This window comes from Lactuca virosa, chromosome 1, assembly GCF_052849685.1.
Source record: "Lactuca virosa cultivar CGN04683 chromosome 1, Lactuca_virosa_CGN04683_v6, whole genome shotgun sequence".
NCBI lineage: Eukaryota > Viridiplantae > Streptophyta > Magnoliopsida > Asterales > Asteraceae > Lactuca > Lactuca virosa.
In genome coordinates, this window is record NC_136426.1 from 90863357 (window position 1) to 90876719 (window position 13363).

Genomic DNA, 13363 nt, shown 5'->3' on the forward strand with positions numbered 1-13363 from the left:
GGTGAGAATAATCTCGTCGACCCATTAATTTCTATCACCCTATTTCATATTCACGATCCTGTTCTACATCTTCAAACATTCAGTCCTCTACTCCTCCATTCCTTAAGTTCTTTATTCTTCTTAGTTTCTTTTTTGGAAAGATGGCATTTGGTAAAATTAATCCGGTTCTAGAGAGAGTTGATGTTACCTTGACTGATTCTGATAATGAGAGAAAGTTTTGAAGTTCCTCAACACTTTCTATAGATTATCGATCCTACATCGTACTACATTACATGGTACACTGTTCCACGTACCGAAATAGCGTTCCGGATAATCTAATCTCCTTCATTCAAGTTAGCTCAGTGTTGTTCATTGATGTTAAGTCCATCCGATTCATATTCAACTTCTTCATTCATTTCCCCTTCATCCTCGGACACAAATTCTTCCTCATCAAGTTCTCTGAATCTAGAACTTCTTCGATTTTGTAAAGATTCATCATCTCCGATGTCTTCAATGATCGCATCAACGATATCACATTCAACAATCTAATCTTGAGCCTCACTTGCATTATTCGCTTTTACTACCTTCATATCCTTCGTTTTTTCTTTTTTTGTTTTTTTCCATCAAATTTGCATTAAATTGCACAAAAAAATGTTCAATTTAGTCGTTTCTAGTCTATTTCTTTTCTTTCTATGTACCTACACAATAAAACTAAAAAAAAAACATGTAAAAAATAATTAAATATATGATTTGTTAAATTGAATTATATAACAACTATAGACTTCTAGTAAAAAAATAGTTAATTACTAACCCCTTCAAAAGTGCTTCAATTCTTTCACCAACTAGTTTGTCCGGATGTGAAAGAAATTGGAGCATTTTTGGAGGGGTTAGTAATTAACTATTTTGTTTACTAGAAGTCTATAATTGTTATATAATTCAATTTAAGAAATCATATATTTAATTATTTATTAAATGTTTTTTTAATTTTATTGTGTAGGTACATACAAAGAAAATAAATAGATTAAAGACGACTAAATTGAACAATTTTGATTTTGTGCAATTTAATGCAAATTTGATGGAAAAGAACAAAAAAAAAAGAAAAAACAAAGGATATGAAGGTAGTAAAAGCGAATGATGTAAGTGAAGCTCAAGATTGGATTGTTGAGGGTGATATCGTTGATGAAGTTGATGCAATCAGTGAAAACATGGGAGATGATGAATCTTTACAAAATCGAAGAAGTTCCAGATTGAGAAAACTTGATGAGGAAGAATTTGTGTCCGAGGATGAAGGGGAAATGAATGAAGAAGTTGAATATGAATCGGATGGACTTAACATCAATGAACAACACGGAGCTAACTTGAAAGACGGAGATTAGATGATTACTCTAATATTAACAAATGAATCTCAATTTTTGAGTAGTTTAACACTTCAACTTTTAATGAACTTATGATATTTACCTATTTTGTTATAAATTTTAATTAACTTATTTTCTATATAGATAATTTCCCCAAAATTAACTGCTTTATAATTTACCGTATCCGAATACTCCCCGAATACTATCCGCCTAAACCGAATAAAGTGTTTTATGTTGGCATTCTTTGGGACCGCCTGACGACTTTTGCAACACTAATTACTAGGTTAAAACTATATTTACATATTTGTTAACTTTACCCTTACAAAGACGTAATGGGATATAAAAAGAAACAACCCATAAGTTCTCATTCATCGCTTCTAAATAACATTCAATCACATGAGACAATATGGAAAGGCTTTTCCACTATTACCCTATTAGACATTTTGCATGTAAATTGAGTTATAAGCAAAATAAAATTTGGTTTAATACCTTGCACACTGCTCCGGTTATCCTATCAAATAGCCACCAAAAGAAGATGGTTTAGATGATAATAAATGATACAAGTAGAAAAACATAAACAAAGGTATATGGCAACTTTACAAATTAAATCAGTAGGAGACTTTGTAGATTTGTTTATTCTCTCTAGGTTTAGAGGATACCAGAGCATGTACTTCTTAGTTGATTTTGTAAACATGTTCTTACTTCTTAGTTAGTAAAGTAAAATAGCATCTATTGTGGTTCTTATTTATGGCATGTTGTATGTATATATTCTATATTTAACAACGTTATATCCGAACAAAACACACATACAATTTTAAAATATATTATTTTGTTAAAAACTTCTTATTTTTAACAACATTATATATGCACCAACCGCAAGGTGTTTTGGTGAATAAAAGAAAATTATAAATTTGATCACTGTGGTATACTGTTTTTTCAGTTTTGGTCCAATGCCACAATGGTTAATTTAAAAAAAATAACATCTAGGTTGTTAACTTCGGCAACCAGGGACCAAAATCACTGTAAAATAGTAATATAAGAACCAAAATTGCAACCTGGCTCCTTTAGGAACCAAGGAAAAGATCAAATAAACTCAGGGACCAAAAATGTAATTTACTACAATTATAATTACCTTTTCACAAACAATAACAGTTTGGTTTGGTTAGTCTTTGAAGCCTTTTGTGTTGAAATCATACGCTCTTTATACACCAAAGCTATTCAAACAGGATTCCAGGATTTGATATAGTTGTAGAAAAGTTTTGTAGTGAATAGAGTTTTAGGAGTTGATACAATAGAGTAGATAGCAATACATTGCATTTAGATTGTATATAATCCTGATAAATGTGACCTTGTTGCATGTGCTAGATACATGTTATCTTATTGCATATAGCAGATGCAACAAGATCGCATTTATCTGGATTATAAACAATGCGAATACAACATTTTGCTATCTAATCTATTAGATCAACTCCTAAATGTTGTACCACACACTTCATAGAGTGTTTTTGTGATGCTTGCAAAATCATTTCTCTTGAGGGGCGTTTGTTTCAGATAGATGCACATTCTGTGTCACCAAAAAAAATAAAAATTAGATTCATTATAAATTATAAATTAATAATAAACAAAAGTATTAATCGCTAATCTAAACTCTACCTTTATGGAATATCCTAGGGCTTTGCTATGTTTAGTAGAGTATTTGCTTTAATGATACCATAAATCTTTTCAAAAATGCTATAAATTAAGATCTGAAATCGTACTAGAGTAGAAATTTGTAAAACCAATAATACCAAATCTGGCCAATATTTTACAATCCAAAACAAAACCACAAAAACCCCTAATCCAGCTTTTATTTGTATATACTACAGCTTGCTATTTTTCAAACTTTGCCATTATTGAAACATTGAAATCTAAGTACTGGGAAACGATAGATCTGCACAAACCCACATCCTCAAAAAAGGTATTAGGGGTTGTTGAATCGAAACCCTAATGTGTTAACTAGCTGTAATTGTTGACAACCAAATAGCAAAAAACCCTACAGATCTCCGATAAAAAAAAATAAAGAATAGAAAAGACAATAAGAATGAAAGCTTACAGAGATGTTGATAATTTCATGGAGTGTTTGGATCTTTCGATAACAGAATGGCGGAAGAGTGAAACAAACAAAGTTATGTGTATCTGATTCTGAAACGATGGTTTTGTATATCTCCGGCGGAGGACGGCGATGTTTGGACTATGGGTTTGGTTTGTTGATATCTGGACGAGTGAAGAACGTATCTATATATAACGCCACCGACCTATCCATTTCGATTTCACGTTCCAAACGGTTATAGTATAATTTAAAGCAGATTTTGCCAAAATTAACAGTTTTTAATTTATTTATGAAAAATTAAATATGGTAATTCTATAAATATCAGTTTCATTATTAATTGAATATTTTTTAGTTTTTGTTTTTAGTTGTTTTTTTTTTCTTTAGTCTATTTTATTTTTGATTGTTTTTTTAATATTATTTAATCTATTTGATTTATTATTATTATTACTAAAAGTATATTATAAATAACAATAATGTAAATAATAATAATTATATAAAGTTTATTTTTTATTTATTATCCAAAATGCATGTCTTCATTTTATTTTATTATTAACAAGACAAACAAGTATTTCACTCATTTCATCTTCACGATATAGCTACTATACTCATTGGCTATTTGTTAATTTAACAATACAAGAAGCAATTAAAGAGAAACAAATTATCCCCTAAAAATGTAAGCAACTTTACGTCTTAGTTTAATTTATTCTCACAACTTTGTTCAGATCCATCTCTCTCAACAACAACAACATACAAAAGAAAATAAATAAATACTAAAACCCAGAACTTGATCTTCGGTATGCAACTTACCATTGGTAGAAATGGTTTTTTTTAAAAGGAAAGAGTATCGAGAGATATCAACAGTCATATTTAGAGAAAGATAAACATGCATGTTATAAGATTTGGGGTCACGATGTTCAACAGAGAAAAAGGTGACGAAAGTTCAAGGTCACAATGTTCTAAATATGGGACATGGGAACGCATGTGTCAGAGGAAGGAAGAGGGTGTCGTCGATAACTATTGTGGGAGGCGGCATTCTTAAAAAAAAGAAATATAAGGAAAAAAACTATTTTGATAATTGGGTCAAAGTAATAGTTTCGAAATGAAAATTTAATATTGATTATGATGTACTTCATACAAATATTAATCTACACATACTACTTTGAACAATCTACCTAATTAGAGCTATGAAAAATGCTTAAGTGATGTTGAGGTTACGAGGGTAGTGGTGGAAAATTAGACCATCTTATTTAATCAAAGTTAAAAATGTGGTTACCAGACATTATTAATGTTGATTAATAGGTCGCCTCTTAATGGAACGACTAAGAGGGTTAGCAAACAACCCATTAGTCTATTACTATATATATATATATATATATATATATATATATATATATATATATATATATATATATATATATATATATATATATATATATATATATATATATATATACATTGCTTTCTTTTAATTTATAGTTAATGAATTGTTTAGTAGTTTTGTTTATGTACACATTTAGTCACTTATGTGTTTTCTTGTACACATACGACCATTGAACTTGTTTGGATTATTCACAAAATATCATTATGACCGACCGATGTATGTTTTTAGGTCAATGATGTTTTGATTTTGTACACATTTAGTCGCTTATGTTTTGTTTTTGTACATATTTAGTCACTTGTGTTTTGTTTTTGTACACATTTAGTCACTCATCATGTGTTTGATTTTTCTAGAAGTTCAACAATCGAGTTAATGTGATCATCTAGTAAAAAACAAGAGTTCATATTTTCATGTGTTCATTTGAAAAAATCCAAGTTACTAAGTCTATATATAGAAAAAGAATTGGTTATATCGAGAGGTAATGGATCCAGGGAGTTTAAAGAATATGACAAGGTTTATGATTATGAATTTTATAATGATTTGGTAGATCCTGATTATGACATAGATGATGTACAACCAGTTCTTGGAAGGTCATCTAAGTACCCTTATCCTCATAGGGGTAGAACAAGAAGACCACCAATCGAACCAAGTTTAAGATATGATTGATTTTTAGAATTAAGGTTTGTTTTTATTATTCAAATGATGTTTAGGAGTTGTTAATAGAGCTTTTGTTTTTGACAGATCCTAAAATTGAGACCAAACTTGCACTTATTAATAACTTAAACATATGTGTTCCAAGAGATGAAAGATTTAGGCATATGAAGTTTGTCTGACTTTCTTGGTTTTGGATTGAAGCTAATTAGTCAATTCATTGTCTCTAAGTTTGAGGCTCTACATGTTAGCATTTGTGTACTCAAAGTAAGCTCATTTGGCTTAGAATATTTAGGTATCAATTTCTATTGCTAATAATTTTTCATTAGTTTGATTGATAATTGATGAATTATGCCACTTATTTTTGTAGAAGTTTCCTCCACCAAGCAAGCTAGATTCCAAAGTTTATGGTAACCAAAACAGATCCATAAAACCTTACCATAATGAAACAAAGTTTGATGGATTAGAATAGAGGGGTAAATTTTCTCCAACAATCAACACATAGCTTTTGCTATTTTTGAAAAAAAAAATGGAACACTAAAAAACATAAGTGACTAAATGTGTACAAAAGACAAACATAAGTAGCTAAACATGTAACATCCCAAAAATAATGACATAAAATTTTCGTTTCTAGATTAATAAATCGTTAATACATATCATGTCCACAAACCAAGTTAATCAAGATTTATCAAAAAATCATTAAATCAGCGTAATTCACGAAATGTGGAAACATGTGGTGCGTGCTCTGCAATCATCATGGGCTCTTCCTTTTGAAAACCGAAGTACCTAAAACATAAACTAGAAACCGTAAGCACAAAGCTTAGTGAGTTCCCCAACATGCCACATACCAAACATACAATAACATATAGTGGGCCCCGCCCGGCTTCGGACCCCGTCCGACATCGGGCCCCGCCAAGTATACAGATCTGTAAGTCATCAGGCCCCGCCCGGTATACATATAAACATAAAACATGTAAACATATAAACACACATAAACATATAACACACAACACATGCCAAAATCACAGAGATAAATAGCATACATACCGGTCATCGGGTCGTATCCGGTAATCATAAAAACATATACTGATAACTAGCATACAAGATACTCATCAGGCCCCGCCTAGCATCGAGCCCCGCTCGGTAAACATAAAATACATAACACATGCAAGAGTCACGAAGAAAACAAGCATACTAAGCATAACATACTATGGGTCAGCATTGTTGCCTTCGACCCGCTAAATACAGTGAAGAGACTCACCTCGCACTGCTGAATCACACAGACGATCCCTGGCTCCTGGCTGACAGATTTCTGAACTGTCAACAACACCCAATTAACAATTGGGTTCCAATACATAACCCTAAATCCATACTTAAGGTAAAAAGACTATTTTACCCCTAACCTAGCTTGGTCCAAGACCAAGGCCCAAGCTCAAACTCTGGAGGCCAAAAAGCTAAATAATCAACCAAGGCCCGATTTTCCAAATTGGGCCCAAACCCCTTACATGGCCTTACCCTAAAGTTCATCCAAAAAATCCTAGTCCATACACTTGTTCTCAAATGGCCCAACAAGGACCCAAACACAAACACCTAAGCCCAAAAGAAAGGCCCAAATCAAAGCCCAAACATGATTAGGGTTTTCACATAAAATGACGATTAGGGTTAAGTAAAAACACTTAACCCATTAAGGACTTATTCCATTAAGTTCATCACTCCACTAGGTCAATCATACAATGTGGTCAGGCATAATTCAAAATTCCAATTCCAACGGTCCAAAACGCGGGTCCCGACCTATTCTAAAACTAAGGTTTCTTGACATTAGGGTTTTCTAAACCCTAATTAGGGTTTCCAACTGAATTATGTGCCAACTAGGTTCCAGATTAGGCTTTTAGGTTAGTTAGCGTTTATTAAGTCGGGCACCACCCACTACCACCTCGGGCAGTGGAGGTCAACGACGGCTCACGGCGGCAGCCACCACCTCACAGTGGCAGCTCGAGAGATAATTCCAACAACCAAACACATACACAAACTATACATCATTTACACACACCAAAACACACACACAGCCACCCACACACGGTTATAAGTATTTCTTGAACATAAGTTACTAAATGTGAACAAAAGCAAAACATTATTAGCCTGAAAACATACACTAGTCGATCATAAGTATTTCTTGAACAATCCAAATAATTTTAATGGTCATATGTGTACCAAAAAAAATAAGTGACTAAATGTGTACAAAAGCAAAACTATGTTACCCTTATCAACCATCATCCCTTTAATTTAATCGGAATAATGCATGTATTAGGTGAATTGAGAAAAGGACATCATAACACAACTAAGAAATTTAAGGTGACAAAAACGGTAATATATATATATATATATATATATATATATATATATATATATATATATATATATATATATATATATGAGAGTGAGAGAGAGATGTGTTAAAACGATAATACAAAAAAGTTGAGAACGCAAGAACACTTTTGAACCAATCATTTTATAAAGGTAAATTAGTAATTTTGTACTTCAATTAAATTGTAACGTACTAAAGTTAAACAAAATTTTCCTAAAATCTTTCCATAATGATTGTAATTACCTAAAAAAATAAAAGATTTTTTTATTCTTATTAGTGGAATATAAATATGATTTTTATAATTTTTTCTCTCAAAATAACAAAAATAAAGTTTAATGTTTTTTATCACTTGGTTTAGACAATTCTATTCATAAATAAATAAATCACAATATTGTTTTGTAATTTTATTGAATTTGTTTTTAACTATATTTTTAGATGAAAAATCCAAATATATTTGTAATCGTATGAATCTATACTACGTAATAAATAAAAATGACTTTGTATTAAATGACATCTTTCTAGAGTATTAAGCTATCTAATGATGTTACGTGGCAATGCTAAAATTCATTCGCGCTTAGATTTTTTTTTTAAAAAAAATCAATTAATATAATTTATATTCTCCTAATTTTACTCTCATATTTATAGCTTTTGACTTTAAAATTCATTTATGTTTAGCTTTAAAAAGAAAAGAAATCAGTAAATATAACCGTTATTATTATTAATTTTACTCCATTATTTATAGCTTTTGATTTTAAAATTCATTTATGCTTAGATTTTTTTTTAAAAAATCATTAAATATAATTAATATTATTCCTAATATTACTCCCTTATTTATAGCTTTTGACTTTAAAATATATGATAACTAAATTATGTTATTAACATTTAAAAGTATATCCCATGTAAATTAGCAAAATACTTTTCTATTTAAATTTTGAATTTTGAAAACCGGATTTTTTGTTAAATTCCGTAATTTAAATCTATACTACCTAATAAATAAAAATGATTTTGTGTCAAATGCCTCCTTTCTAAAGTATTAAGCTATCTAATAATGCCTCTTGCAAATATAAATTCATCCCTGCTTAGATTTTTTTAAAAACGAAATCAATTAATATAATTAATATTATTCCTAACTTTACTCTTTTATTTATAGCTTTTGACTTTAAAATTCATTCTTATTTAGCTTTTAAAAAAATCAATAAATATAATTAATATTATCTTAATTTTACTCCATTATTTATAGCTTTTGAGTTTAAAATTCATTTATGCTTAACTTTTTTTAAAAACGAAATCATTACATATAATTAATATTATTCCTAATTTTACCCCCTTATTTATAGTTTTTGACTTTAATATATATGGTAACTAAGTTACGTTATTAACATTTAAGAGTATATCCCTCTAAATTAGCAAAATATTTTTCTATTTGAATTTTGAATTTTGAAACTGAGTTTTTTTTTGTTGGATTCCATAATTAAAATTTTACTACATAATAAATAAATATGACTTTTTTGTCAAATGATACTTTTCTAGAATATTAAGTTATCTAATGATGTCATGTGGCAATATTAAAATTATTTTCGCTTAGATTTTTTAAAAAACGAAATCAATTAATATAATAAATATTATTCCTAATTTTGCTTCTTACTTATAGCTTTTGATTTTAAAATTTATTCGAGTTTAGCTTTTTTTTAAATAATCATTAAATATAATTAATACTGTTCCAAATTTTACTCCATTATTTATAACTTTTGAGTTTAAAATACATTTATGTTTAACTTTTTTTTAAAAATGAAATCATTATATATAATTAATATTATTCTTAATTTTAGTCCCTTATTTATAGCTTTTGACTTTAAAATATATGGTAAATATATAATGTTATTAACATTTAAGAATATATCCCCTCTAAATTAGCAAAATATTTTTCTATATTAATTTTGAATTTTGAAAACCAAGTTTTTTGGTTAAATTTCGTAGTTGAAATTTATACTGCCTAATAAATAAAAATGACTTTCTGGCAAATGGCACTTTTCTAGAGTATTAAGTTATCTAATGATGTCATGCGTCAATGCAAAAATTATTTCCGCTTAGATTTTTTTAAAAACAAAATCAATTAGTATAATTATAATTATTCCTAATTTTACTTCTTACTTATAGCTTTTGACTTAAAAAATCATTCTCGTTTAGCTTTTTCTTTTTTTAAAAAACCAGTAAATAAAATTAATATAATTCCTAATTTTACTCCATTATTTATAGCTTTGGACTTTAAAATTCATTTATGCTTAGCTTTTTTACAAACAAAATCATTAAATATAATTAATATTATTCCTAAATTTACTCCCTTAATTATAACTTTTGATTTTAAAATATATGGTAACTAAATTATGTTATTAACATTTAAGAGTATATCCTTTGTCTTCTATTTGAATTTTGAATTTTGAATTTTGAAAACCGCATTTTTTGTTGAATTTCATAATTGAAATACCAATAAACGAGAAAATCATCTATGATTGTAACTCCCTCTAAATAAGGAAACTATCTCTAAATTTAAAATTTTAGAACAATTTAATTCATATCTAAGGATCAAAATCCCCAAGATAATAGCGTAGGATCCTATTTAGTTTTTTTTAAGATAATGACTTTCTTATTAAAAAACAACATATACATATATACGGAGGATGTTACTCTCATGATTTTGAGTTCAGGCATATGATTACCATCGGTTTCTTCTCCTATTCTTTGTTCGAGGTTCTTTCTTTACTTTGATATTCTTATATGTTATTAAGTGTGTATCTTCTTTACTCTAATCTCCTTATTTTGAACATGCATTTGATGTTGGTTGTTATCTTTTGTACTATGTTCACCTTATTTAGAATTCCTTCCCTTAGCTATGAAAGATCTTTATGCCCAAGTGCGATGTTTTAAAAATCGGTTTTTAGTTGAACCGGTTTGGTAACCGATTCTCATTTCGACCGGTTTGGTAACCGATTCTCATTTCGACCGGTTTGACTGCTGATTCAATCAAGAAATTTTCCAAAATTTGACGGTAGTGTGGGTCAGCCTTCGATTGTGTACACTCCGAAAATGTTCAATTTTCTTTGGAAATGTGTTGTTTTTTTAACGAGTTAAGTAAAATCCAACTATACAAGTTCAATAAACAGGTTCAAACAATTTTTTATCGCTTCTATTACACCTACTTAACTCGGTTTTTGAAGAAACGTCTAATTCGATCTCGTCTAGAAATTGACATAAAATCGGTCATTATTGAACCACTTTTGTCTCCGGTTTTCGGTCCAACCGGTTCAAACTGGTTTTTTAAACATTTCCCAAAAGTCATTATAAAATGATATTTGCTAATGACATATGATCATATAAGGTCACACCTTATAGAAAGTTACTACTAATTGATTATTTATTAGAGTAATTTGATTATTAATAAATAATATCAACATTTGTATTTAATTGGAAAAATGTTATTTTATGAAGATAATATTTTACCAACATATTGGGAATTATTGTTTCTAGGAAATAATAACAAAAATAAACAAAAACTAGTTATATTCATAAGGTATGAATATATATGTTGTGTAAAAATTAAATGGGCACTTTGAGTAACCATTTAGTTCATATGTAACTAGCTAGTTATTAGTTTAAATGAAATACACTCCAAGTCCTTGACTTTCTTTACCAAAGCTGTAGGTTGCATGGAGAAGCAAAGGCTTGTTTGTTGTCTTTCATCTTACACTCCATACATGTCATAAGAAGACCATGCTTTCATTTAATACTTGCCTTGACTTTGTACATAAATGTATGTATAAAAGGAATACATTGCTAGTAAGAAATGTTGGTTCTTTTGCTCTCTTTTCTCTCTAATAGGGCTGCCATATTTCAAGATTTACAAGCCTCCTTCCTTCTCTTCTTTCTTGCAATTTGGTGCTTGATTTAAAGGTTCATAAGTTGCTTTTCCTTAAGGCTTATTTGGTATAAGTCTTAATGGCTTAAGAACAACTTAATCCAATTGATGGCTAGCATCTTGAAGTAGTTTAATCTTGCTTGGTGGATACTTCTAGATAAACTCTCCTTCGAGTCTTTTGTTGGATTAGGTGTCTAAGCCCATAATTATAATTGGTATGTACTTGAATTGATAGCAGCACAGTCCTTTTGGGTTGCCCTCAACCTAGCAACTGGACAAGGAAATTATGAAAGGAGAGATATTAATTTATAAGATTAATAGATTAATATAAATGATTTATTAATATGTTAAAAGATTAATATATTAATTAGAAATCATTATGTTTAATTAATAGTTAGCCAGAAATTAATCAGAATTAATTTTGGGGTTAAAAGAATTAATTATAAAGTACAGGGACTAGTTTGCAATTAACTAATAGTTGAGTGGAAGGATCCAGAACCCCCTTGGAAGGAGGTGGACGAAATTCATAGGGGAAACCCTACAGATTTCGTCCAAGGGGTCCAGATAAGGCCCTTGGGTTTTGCTTAGGCCCTAAGCAAAGGATAACTAGGGTTTTCCCTAAACCCTAGATCCCTCAGCTATTTAAGGAGCCTCCTGGCTCACATTTGAGGTCACTGATTTCTTTGGAAGAAACCCTAAGGCCGAAATTGCATACTCACTCCAGCCTCTCTCCTCCAAGTTTCCTTCTTGCTAGTTCTTGGGTGTGATTCCATTAGAGGCATTACATTTGTGGTGTTAAGCTTCCAAGAAGATCAAGATCAAGATCAAGAGGATTATCAATTGTTTGCTATAACAATTGAAAGGTATGTAACTCCTAAACCCTAGTTTGTTAATTTCAAAATTAGCCTCTCTCCTCTAGGGTTCTTGTTTTGCAATTCAAAGTTATATGTTCAATAGTTAAAACATAGATCCAAAGTAGGTTGCATGTGAACTTAGGAATTGTTTTCTAGTTTATTTGTTTTACCTAAAACCCATCAGTGGTATCAGAGCCATTGTTTGTTTTAAATTGAATTGCTATAATTGTTGAATTGCAAATTAGGGTTTATAGCTATTAAACCCTAAAGGCCAAATTTTCGATTTCTAGGGTTTTGGATAAAAGGGTTTTTTCGAAAACCCTAGCCTCCAAAGAACCCTAATCGAAATTAGGGTTAGGGTTTTGAAAACCCTAGCCTCCTCCCTTGTAAATTTCGAAATTGATAGAAGTTTTAGGGTTTCTTGTTTTGGATAATTGTTACTTAATTAGATTAATTGGATAATTATCCTTACCCTAATTTTCGAAATTTAGAGGGATAAGGATTAGGATTAAATTAATTGATTAATTTAATTAGATAATCCTTACAAGATTTAATAAATTGATTAAAAGTTAATTAATAGATAAATATTAAATCTAGTTAATTGGTTTATTTAAATTTAAATTTAATAGTTTGAATTTCGAAATTTATATAAACCTTGAAGTTTTAAAAAGTTTTAAAACACACCTTATATATGTATTATGATTAAATGTTTAATATTATATATGTATAAGAATATGGTCAGTCAAATCGCTAGTATGCCTCATTCACGAAGCTAGTCT

The 13363-nt window shown here is 29.5% G+C and overlaps 1 long non-coding RNA gene across 1 annotated transcript; it reads right to left on the minus strand.

Annotated features, from left to right (window-relative positions):
- Positions 1-1674: 1674 nt before the first annotated feature.
- Positions 1675-3641, minus strand: LOC145150689 (uncharacterized). Its single transcript, XR_013731502.1, has 3 exons — positions 3427-3641; positions 2467-2898; positions 1675-1845 (listed from the first exon to the last, which is right to left on the minus strand). It is a non-coding gene; the product is annotated as an uncharacterized LOC145150689 (long non-coding RNA).
- Positions 3642-13363: the final 9722 nt, after the last annotated feature.